Raw genomic sequence first — 10,490 nt, 5'->3', positions numbered from 1 at the left:
CAAATTACTGAATAAACATGTAGAATAATGAGCAGCTCACTAGTGCCAGGTATGATAAAAAAAAAAAATGATTTGTAGAAAAGGACAATCAAAATGTTGAAAGTGGTGCCAGCCCTACCACTGCATTGTGAGATATTAAAGGGGCAAGCCATCTTTGTTTTCTTCTAATAAGTAAAATATTTATACGATGCCCAGACATATTGGCAAGAAAATTAGTGACGTGTTATAATTAAGGTGATAGTACTTGCCATTTGTGATTAATTTCAGGGGGTTGTGTTGGGTAATCACGTCCTCTCTCGGCTTAGAAATCTCAGGAGATCTTCCATCATGTAGTTGCAGTGATGCTCGGGCAGACACGCATGTGCTCTGTTCTTTCTATTGCTGTGATCTTTTCTAACAAGTCTGTTTATTTTTGCTTTGCGTAGATGGATCCGTGGGTTTTACAAAGAGTCGATTCAGATCATTAAATCCTACACAAGGCTGAATAACAAAACAGAAAAATCTGTCCACAAAATGCTAAAATCCTTCCTCTGACTCAGAATCTTGCTTTTCTCAGTCTTTGAGTCATCACGTGGAAGATGGCTTTATTTGTTTAATTCCAGATTTATGGTGCCTTTATCCTGAAAAGGGTGCATGCAAGGAGGAAACATTTATTGGGTGAGAAAGACCAGGTTTTAATTTGGAAAGCCATAAAAAGCTTAAATGGTTTTCTTAACTTAGGATGAAAAAAGAGAGAGAGATGAGTGATAATAAACACACTGGTATTGTATCTTAAAAGATTTTGGTTTTTACAAAACCAAAAAATATCCATGAGCAATGCCTAATATTAGAATAGGAATAGTAGGGGGTGGGGTCATGCATAGCGGGGGGGTGGGGTCATGCAAAGCAGTCATGTATAGCTGCTTTAGTTAGATGAGGAATGGGTCTGTCTCATGTTGCTCTACTCCAGAAGCTCTAAACTGATAAGAATCTGTCATTCAAGGAGTGAGAGCAAGGAGCTGTTTTTAGGAGTGCTATGGAATGAGAGAAGGAGTTAAGCATCCCTGATACATTTTAGGTCAAACAACCCCATATATCTTAATCAGCCTCCTTAAATGTCACCCCAGGTGAAATTAAGTTAAAAGCAATACCCTTACTGTGCAATGAAGTTTCAAGATAAACACTATCCCCCCAAAATATAATCTGGGTAAAGTATGTTTTTGATGAGGGAATGTCAGGTGGAGTTACTTAGCCCCATTTCCAATAAGCTCAACAACCCCTGGGTTCACAGTGAATACAAATTCTGGGACTATGACTTGCCTTTGTAAGATAACATTCTACAAAGATGTTGGGAGGAATCCAGCAAAGAGTTCCCAAAAGATGTGGTTGGCCGTGATGTAGTAACCAGGTCTCCAGGGCTTGCAATGCACCACAATTAAAGCTCAGAAAGAAGACAAAACTAATGTGTACCCAAGTCGCCACATTTGAATTGGTTGTCACACTTTTTTTTTTGGTAATATTTATTTAATTTTTTTGAGAGAGAGAGAGTGAGCAGGGGACGTGTAGAGAGAGAAGGAAAAAGAGGATGCAAAGCAGGCTCTGCGCTGTCAGCACAGAGCCCGATGAGGGACTCAAGCCCAGAAATCGGGAGATCACGACCTGAGTGGAAGTCAGACGCTCAACTGACTGAGCCACCCAGGCACCCCAACCCAGCTGTCACACTTTTAATGCAGCTTCTAACACAATCAAATAAAATGACTGTTGCCACCATTTTGTGCCTTCTTCATTGTCCTCTTCCAAAAACTACAGAACCACACTTCTCACCTGTTCTGACTCCAGGCTGGTGTCCTCATTCCATTCTATCAAATTATGCCTTCTTCAAACTTTTAGAAAATTCTGTATGTCCAATTTTTCATGTTCTGTGTTTTTGCTTTGTTTTATTTTGTTTTTTGGACCTTTGGAATTCCCCTTCCACAGGAATAGTAGTCCCGATGAATACCTGAAAGCTTGTCATGCCATTGTATGATTGAATACATTTAATATGATAATGGCTTGTTTCTTTTTTTGCAAATAATGTCATTTTGTTCCCTGGTGCATAGTTTTGAATGTCTGAGTGTTTGCTAGAATGTTATTAACGTTGCTTCCTCCCAAAAAAAGAAAAAAAAAAGTCTTCATTTTTAATTTTCTTTATATGGAGCCACACACATATAAAAAAATCCCTTCATTATTTTGACAAAATGTTATTGAAACTTTAAACTTTATAATTCAATTTAATTTTAATAAACCAGGTATTTGCTGAGCACATGGTGTCACCACCAGACACTGTACAGTGTCCTAGGGAAAGAGAAATTAATGAAAAATTGGTATTCTCAAGGAATGATAGATCGAAAAACAAATTATAATATATTTATAGTGATAAGGACCGTAATGAAATTAATTACAAAGACCAGATATAATACAGAGGAAGTCATCAAAGTTGTACCTGGTGAAGGAAGATGGGCTATGGAAACTCTGTAGGAAAGTTTGTTTTCTCTTCCATCCCTAGCATCCAGAACAGTGCCTGATATTCAGTACATACTATGGAATTATAAGTCAGTTTTGAAGTCAAGGTAAGGCTTAGTTTCATGGGAGTACTAGTTTCCTGTGGCTGCTCTCCCAAATTACCACAAACTTAGTGGCTTAAAATAGCAGAAGTTTATTCTCTCACAGTTCTGGAGGCCTGAATTCCAAAATCAGTTTGAGCTAACAACAACATGATGATAGAGCTGCATTGCCTTCAGAGGCTTTAGGGGACAACCTGTTCCTTGCCTCTTCCATCATCTAGTGGCCACTGGCATTTCTCAGTTTGTCACAAGATTACCCTGAACTCTGCTTCCATAATCGCATTGCTTCCTCCTCTTCTATGTGGTGTCAAATCTTCCTCTATCCCTCTTTCACAAGGACTCTTGTGGTGGCATTTAGGGCCCATGCCGGTAATCCAGTATGATCTCATCTGAAGATCCCTAATCACATCTGCAAAGATGTGATACTCTCTTTCTGAATGAAGTAACATCTATAAATTCCAGGGATTAGGCTATGATAATGTTGGGGCCACCTTTCAGCCCAGCACAATGGAAATAGAAGGAAACCTTAAAAGTACAGGCTTATAGGACTATTATGGTACTAGGCATAGTGTTAGTGAGAAAAAAGAAATACTATGCCACAGGATACCACTTCTAGTAAATTAATTTGGTGATGATGATGTGTAGTTAAACACAATGCTCTTCCTAGCCTAGAACACTATCATATTTGCTTCCTAGAAATTCATTCTCTATTCCAAATCCTGTATAGATTCAACATTGTACTTAACATTGGAGGTTACTCATATTTTTCCTTCAGTTAAGTGATGATATTTCCCTGCACTTCGCCTTGAGCTTTTAATTATTCATTCATAAATTTATTCTGTACATATTTATTAAGTCAACAATGTGAGCCATGTACTATGTTCTATGGATGCAAGGATGGAAAAAAAGGAGGAGTATTCAGTTCACTTAAGCGATGCCTACAGGAATGTACAATGTGCTCTGGTAGCTTCCAGTTTGGTGTATCTTAAGTGCTGTTATGGAGATGAGAGTTTCATCAGATTCTTTAAGGGTAATGGAATTTACAAGATAGCCTGGAATAGGAGAGAATCCCAGGCAGTTGGAGCAGCATGAGAAATGGGCACAGAAACTAAGAATTATGGATTTGCGAGGGTACAAGTAGCTTCATTCACCTACAGTATAAAATGGAATCGGTGGTGAAAGATTAAGGTGGAGAGGGAGGCACAAGAGAACATGAAAGACTTTATTCTTCTTGGATAGGAATGAATCTTGAATAATATGGTGTAAGACATACCTAACCTTATTACCTTATTTTCCTGGTTGGCTAGTGGTGTTGGTTTATTGATAATCAGAATTTTCCCCCTTTATCTGTAAAGGAGACCCATAACCTTCAGATGAAGTGACCTTCCAAACACTGCCCATTCTATAGAATTATCAACTGTCTTTGGTCACTTCTTTCTAATTTTGTACAATATTATCTGCTCATGAACCCTGATGGCTCTCTAGGCATCCTTTGGTTTGGTATTGGAATGTTTAATTAGGGAAATTTCTTGAAATATTCTCTCATATTTGAAAATATTTAGTGGCACAAACGGGTGCATTTTAGAGGTAAATTACCATGTGTACATTTTGTAGATGGCTTTTATAGCATTTTTTCTATGCTAACGAGACCTGGGTCCATAAAATTATCCTTTCTCCTTTGGTGGCTGAAGATATTACTAATGCCTCCCACTGATCCAGGAGTTGAATTTCTTTCATTGCTCTGTGGGCCATCAGGCTATCAAGGACTTCAGAGAAAACAGGGATTGAAGTTTGGGTTTAATAGGCTAGAAGAAGAGTCAGCACAATGTGGCAGACTGGTGTGGGCTGTGATTTGGCATAAGTCTGGGTTTAAATCTGAGTTCTAACATTTTGCTACCTCTGTGACTTTGGAGAAGTCATCTTATCTGAGTATCAGTTCCTTATCTGTAAATGAGGATAAGAATGTAGTAGGTATTGTCAACAACTCTTCACATAGGTATGGGCAGTAAACAGGGAATCCACAGGGGCTACTGACCTCAATAGTCTTTTTACTGCCTGTGGACCTGGAGAGTGAGTGATATAATGGTAATCTGAAGTCACAGAAAACTCTGTGAAAAGTGCTACCTAACTAGACCTTGTATCCAGGGATTCAGCCAGCTGTGACTCCTGCAGGAAGGAAGCCAGGGATATAAATACCCTGACATTTTTCTCCTTTCTCCTCCTGATGCTAATTTTCTCATTGGTTGAGCTCAAGTGAAAGGCATAGCACTAGGAGACTCATAGTACACACAAGTTCACAGATAAGGATAGAGAAGGATAGATAATGGATATATCTGGGCAAATGGAACCTGTCCTCCACATAGTACTAACTACTTTCTGAGAATCTATGAGAAATAATGAGATAAACATGTAAATTATCTTGCACTGGCCTTTATATGTTAGGCATTATAAAAATAACATAGACATAGTTTCTTTCCAAAGTTTTCATTAAAAATGTTTAGCTTTTAGTGTAATTCTGTCCTTTTAAGGATTTATATTTATTTATCTATTTACATAATTATCTATTGGAGATCTTTGTTAGAATCCCAAGTATATGACATTCTTGTTGGCATCCATGTGTAATGGTTGCTTATAGAATATGCGGTATATACCCAAAGGGACTGGATTTGAATGTGCAATTCTATCACTTTATGTTTATGAGACCTTCACAAATTAATTACTTTTCTTAGCCAGATTTTTCAGTTGTGAGGGAAGGAGGCAGATCAGCACTTCCTTGTGTGTTTGCTGTGGGATTCCGTGAGTACATGCTTGCCCCATACCACACAAACTCTGGCCCTGTGTGTTCACTATATTGTCCATTTTCCTCCTCATGTGGACACCTTGTCCTGTCCACTTCATTGTGACTCATCATATTAGGCAAGAAGATATTTCTCTAATGCCTTCAAATGTAGCACATTCCATCTAAAAACTGAAACACCCACTGTACTTTATATAATCAGCAGTAATAAAGATTCTGCAGTCAGAATTTAGCTGATAATTTTGTTGGTGAGGAACTAAGCTGAGGAGAAACTAGCATGACTCTTCCTTAACAGGAGGGTCTCCTGTGGAGTTAATGAAGAGCAGAAATTTGTTAAATCAGTGGATATATATCAGACACCCAAACTACAAAGAAATATTTTATTAGAAGGTGTGCATATGGGGGCACCTGGGTGACTCAGTCGGTTAAGTGTGTAACTTCAGCTCAGGTTATGATCTCACAGTTCATGGGTTTGAGCCCTGCATTGGGCTCTGTGCTGACAGCTCAGAGCCTGGAGCCTGCTTCAGATTCTGTGTCTCCCTCTCTCTCTCTCTGCCCTTTTCCCACTCAAACTCTGTCTCTTTCTCTCTCTTTCTCAAAAATAAAAAATAAAAATAAATTTAAAAAGGTGTGCATATGAAGCTTACTGATGATAGTAAAATTGATTAAGATTCATTGTGTGTCTGGTGTGGGGGGTAAGTGGGCAGGGTTCTGGAAAGGTCTCCACAAAAATATGAATGGTACTTGTGCCGCAGTGATTAGAGTACAGGGTGCTTATTTTTCTTTATCTGGATATATTCTTTCTCTTTCTCACCTTGCTTTATTAACAGGAGGATAAGTAATAAAATAATTTTACTCTAAATTATACTTTTACCAGAATAAAGTAAATCAGAGGACATACTCAAGAAACAATAGGGGAGATTTAGATTGCAGTTGGAGAAAATAATCTCTAGTTTTTGAAAAATAATTGAGCCCATGTTCAAAATATGGGATAATATCATTTTCTGATCAAAAAGTTATTTTGAGAACCTACTCTAAGCTTGATCCTTTAGCTAAAGTTTGAGTAGGCATTATATCTTGTAGACAAATACTTGTATTATACTAGCAGTTTTTCCAAATAAGTGGAATGACATGAAAAAGAACACCATAATCAATTTTTTCCTGAGTGTGCCAATGGAAAATGGCATTTGGGGTGGGAGGAGACTTGAAGTTCAAGCCTGATTTTGGTGGCCAGAGTAAGGAAAGAGTACTTTAGTCAGAGTGAAGGCTGCAAGCCACATCTAGATTGCCTCTGAGTGAATGATGCACTTAAGATATGTGTAGTCTGTTATGAAATGTATAACTCCTGACTTTTAAGCCCTGTATAGACAAATACATTCTTTAGGGATGACTTAAATATATCCTTTTATGAAAGGAAGACAGGAAATTAACATCTGCTCTGTTGAAAAGAGGACACAGAGACCTAGAAAATTATATGATTTTGTTAAAAACATTCAGTTGACCTCATCTTAGCTAAATTAGGAATCTCTAGGTTGTCAGGGTGATTTTTTAACTATGCTTAGTTTTTTCTGATTTTTCTCTTCACTTCTGATACTCCTTTATCCGCCAAGCACCCAAAGTTATAGAGTGCTAACTCCCTTCAACAAATTTCCATGCTGGAATAAGGCCAACCTAGCAAAACTCTACCCATACCCCTTTTCTGTCCATCCCACATGTCTCCAGAAAGGCCCTTTTACCCCAAAGATTCCTTGAACTGGGATCAATTTTACCTTTCCGAGGGCTATGTTGAAATGACATCAAACAATGGAAGTTTGGTTCATCACTTAGGTATTTGTCCATGTATTCTTTTGGGATAAGACCAGGACCTGAGTTAGCAATGTCAGAGAGGGATGGAGATCTAGCTCATGCTGTGATGGTCTGACTTCATGGATAATAGCAACAGTTAGCATAATTATCACTGTGTGCTAGGCACTGGGCTGACACATTTTGTATAGAATGCATCATTTAATCTTACAACAACCCTGTGAGGTAAATGTCATTATTCCCATTTTACAGAAAAGAAAAGACTCTGTGAAGGTCACAAAGTAGTAAGTGATGGCATTAGAATTCAAACAGCAACTCGAGGAGCTCTTTCACAGTGTGCTACACCTGCTATTGGCCAGAGAGCTTATCCAACACTAAGTTCTCTTGTTACTTCTTGGGTAGCTTACCCATGATGGGTAGTTCACAAGAAAATAAAGATGATCAAGATAATTTCTGACAACTTTGCATACAAATTTCAAAACAAAGCTTCCTAGACAGTACTGGCTATTAAGGGCTAATTCCATTCCTCACCCACCTAAGTTCACACCTCCAAATCAACTTTGGTATGTCATTTAATTTGTATTTCTTTAATAATAAATGATCTTAAGCATCTTTCATGGGCTTATTTTCCATCTGTACATGTTTTTTGGTGAAGTCTCTCATGCTTAGAACATCCAAGTATTTGTTGTGTCTAAAGTTGTAATAGTCTAAAGCCAATGCATTTGGAGGGTTAAACACTGAAAGATCTACTATAAACATCATGTATCTTTCATCTCAAGATTTTATTTCTCTGATTCTCTCCCAGACCAGGGGACAGGAGCAGCCAAACATGGAACAGATTGATATTCAAGCATAATATTGTTCCATCAACTTTACCAGCCAAACACTGGCCCTGATACATAGAGCTAAACAGTCCTTGCTTTTTATTTAGCTAAATGCATTCATAACCCTTTTGAAGGTATTTTTCTGAGTGAGAGCTCCTGTGAAGGATTTAAGTGCTAAGGAATTCATCATTACCATCTAACTAATGATGACATCATTTAGGGAATTACAGTAAACCCCAGAGGGTTTATCTTGGTTAAAAAAAAAAAAAAAGGAAATACATAATCAGAAGATGACAAACACTGGAAAGATAATAACACACTAATTTCTGCAAAACGCAAATTTATTCCCCTTAGGACAATTCCTAAGTAATTGTTTTAAAAGTTGAAATCACCCACAATCTGTAACACAGAATAAAATAAGGGTCTGCATGGGACCACACAATCTTCAATTTGATGAATCCATTTTCAATCATGATCTCACGGAAATTTTAGAGTTAATGAATTTGTCTTATGGAATTTCCCTTCCACAGATGAAAAGATTGTCCCCAGGGATCAACTTGCTATATGGCCTTGGGCTAGTCATGTAATAGATTGCCATATAATGCCTGGCTATCGTTTTTGTTTGATTTTTTCCTCCTAAAGACAGGACTCTTTCAAATGCATTACTTGAGGGAAAGAAAGAAAAAAAAAAAAAAAAAAAGAAGTCTTTTTACAAGACTGGTTCATCCACTATGGAAGGATGAATTTTTGAAGGCAGCAGGTATATTCCAGGATTTAGCACATAGCTTGTTTCAGATCAGGTACTGTTAAATATTTAAGTGAATAAGCTGAGGAAATCCAATGGTCAGGTTTCTTAATCATATCCTTCCTTTGCTCATGTAAACAATGCAAAGAATCAGAGTAGTGGAATTACTGGGTTCATTGCTTTTCTCTTTAGCAGCAGACACCTTGTTAAAAAGGAATTCTAGATTCAGTAAAGGAAATGTTCACCGATGTTTAGAGCAAAATGTTGCCTGCAGTTAGAAGGGAATGAGTCTGTGTCATCCATAAGCAGTCTGGTCAATTAAGCACCTGACTCCGGGGTGGACTGATGGAGCTCTTAACCTTGAGACTTGATAAGGAAATATTATGTTTGGTGGTTAAGTTAATAAAGAAGAAAGTTAAATGACCCAGGCTAAGGCCAACAATGAGCATATTTTTCATTCATTCATTTAATGAATATTTAATATGAGACCACAATTTGATGGATGCTGGGGGTATATAAAAATATAGAACATCTTGTCTCAAAAAGATCGTATCCTATTAAACAGGACAGAATCATAAGTTATTAATTATAATAAGTTATAATTTTGTAACGTTTTTTCTAAAGTCTTGTGATATACAGAGGAGGAAGCATTTTGTTGTTTTCTTGTTTGTGAAGGATATAGATTTAAAGAATACTCTCAAAAGATGTGCTATTTGACTGTGGTCTTCAAGGATGACCAGAATTAAACAAAAATTCTTTTATAATGTTTATTTATTTTTGAGAGAGACAGAGACAGAGCATGAGTGGGGGAGGGGCAGAGAGAGAGGGAGGCTCCAGGTTCTGAGCTGTCAATGCACAGCCTGACATGGGACTGGAACTCACGAACCGTGAGATCATGACTTGAGCCAAAGTCGGACGCTTAATTGACTGAGCCACCCAGGTGCCCCAGGATGACCAGAATTTTTGCCAGTAAAAGAAAGAGAAGGCTTCGTTCAGGATTAAACTTTCTGATGTTTTTCATTCACTTAAATTTTCTAAATGTTGTAATTTTTAGTGAAACAGAGATGACATATTGAAACATTCAGTTAACACCAACTCTGTGCCAAAGACTGTGCTAGGTAAAGGGCTTGCAGTGATCAAAGTACTGTCCCTGTGTGTATAGACACATGTACAGTCCAGAAACAGAAGAAGAAGAATTACTATAGAACCGGGTCAACAATTTTGTGTGTGTGTGTGTGTGTGTGTGTGTGTGTGTGTGTGTGTATGTAAAGGGTTCAATAGTAAGTATTTTAGGGTTTGGAGCTATAACAGTTTTAGGAGGAACGATTTAATTCTGTCATTGTAGCATGAAAGAATTTGTAGATAATACATAATGAATGGATGACTGTTTTCCAATAAAACATTATTTACAAAAATGAGCAGCAGGCAAGATTTGGACCATAGACTGTAGCTTGACAGTCCTTGAAATAGAATGTAATAATTTCATGATAGAGGCAAGAAGGGAGGAAAATTTGATTCTAATTATGAGTATTAAAAAAACCTTAGTACCCAGTAGATAAGAACTCATCAGCTTTGTCACCCTAAATAAAGAGGTAACCTGAGGCAAGCTCAAATAATTAGAAATTGAATTTATTTGGGAATACCAGAGGAATTGCAAATCGGGAAATATATGGTGTATAGTAAGTTTCAGGCAAATCCTTTGAGGATTTAGGTGGGCGGGCTGTATGTATGGGTAAGGC

The sequence above is a fragment of the Panthera leo genome, chromosome D1 (assembly GCF_018350215.1).
Source record: "Panthera leo isolate Ple1 chromosome D1, P.leo_Ple1_pat1.1, whole genome shotgun sequence".
In the NCBI taxonomy this organism is placed as follows: domain Eukaryota; kingdom Metazoa; phylum Chordata; class Mammalia; order Carnivora; family Felidae; genus Panthera; species Panthera leo.
The sequence above is the reverse complement of the archived record's forward strand: the minus strand, read 5'-3'. Positions refer to the sequence as shown.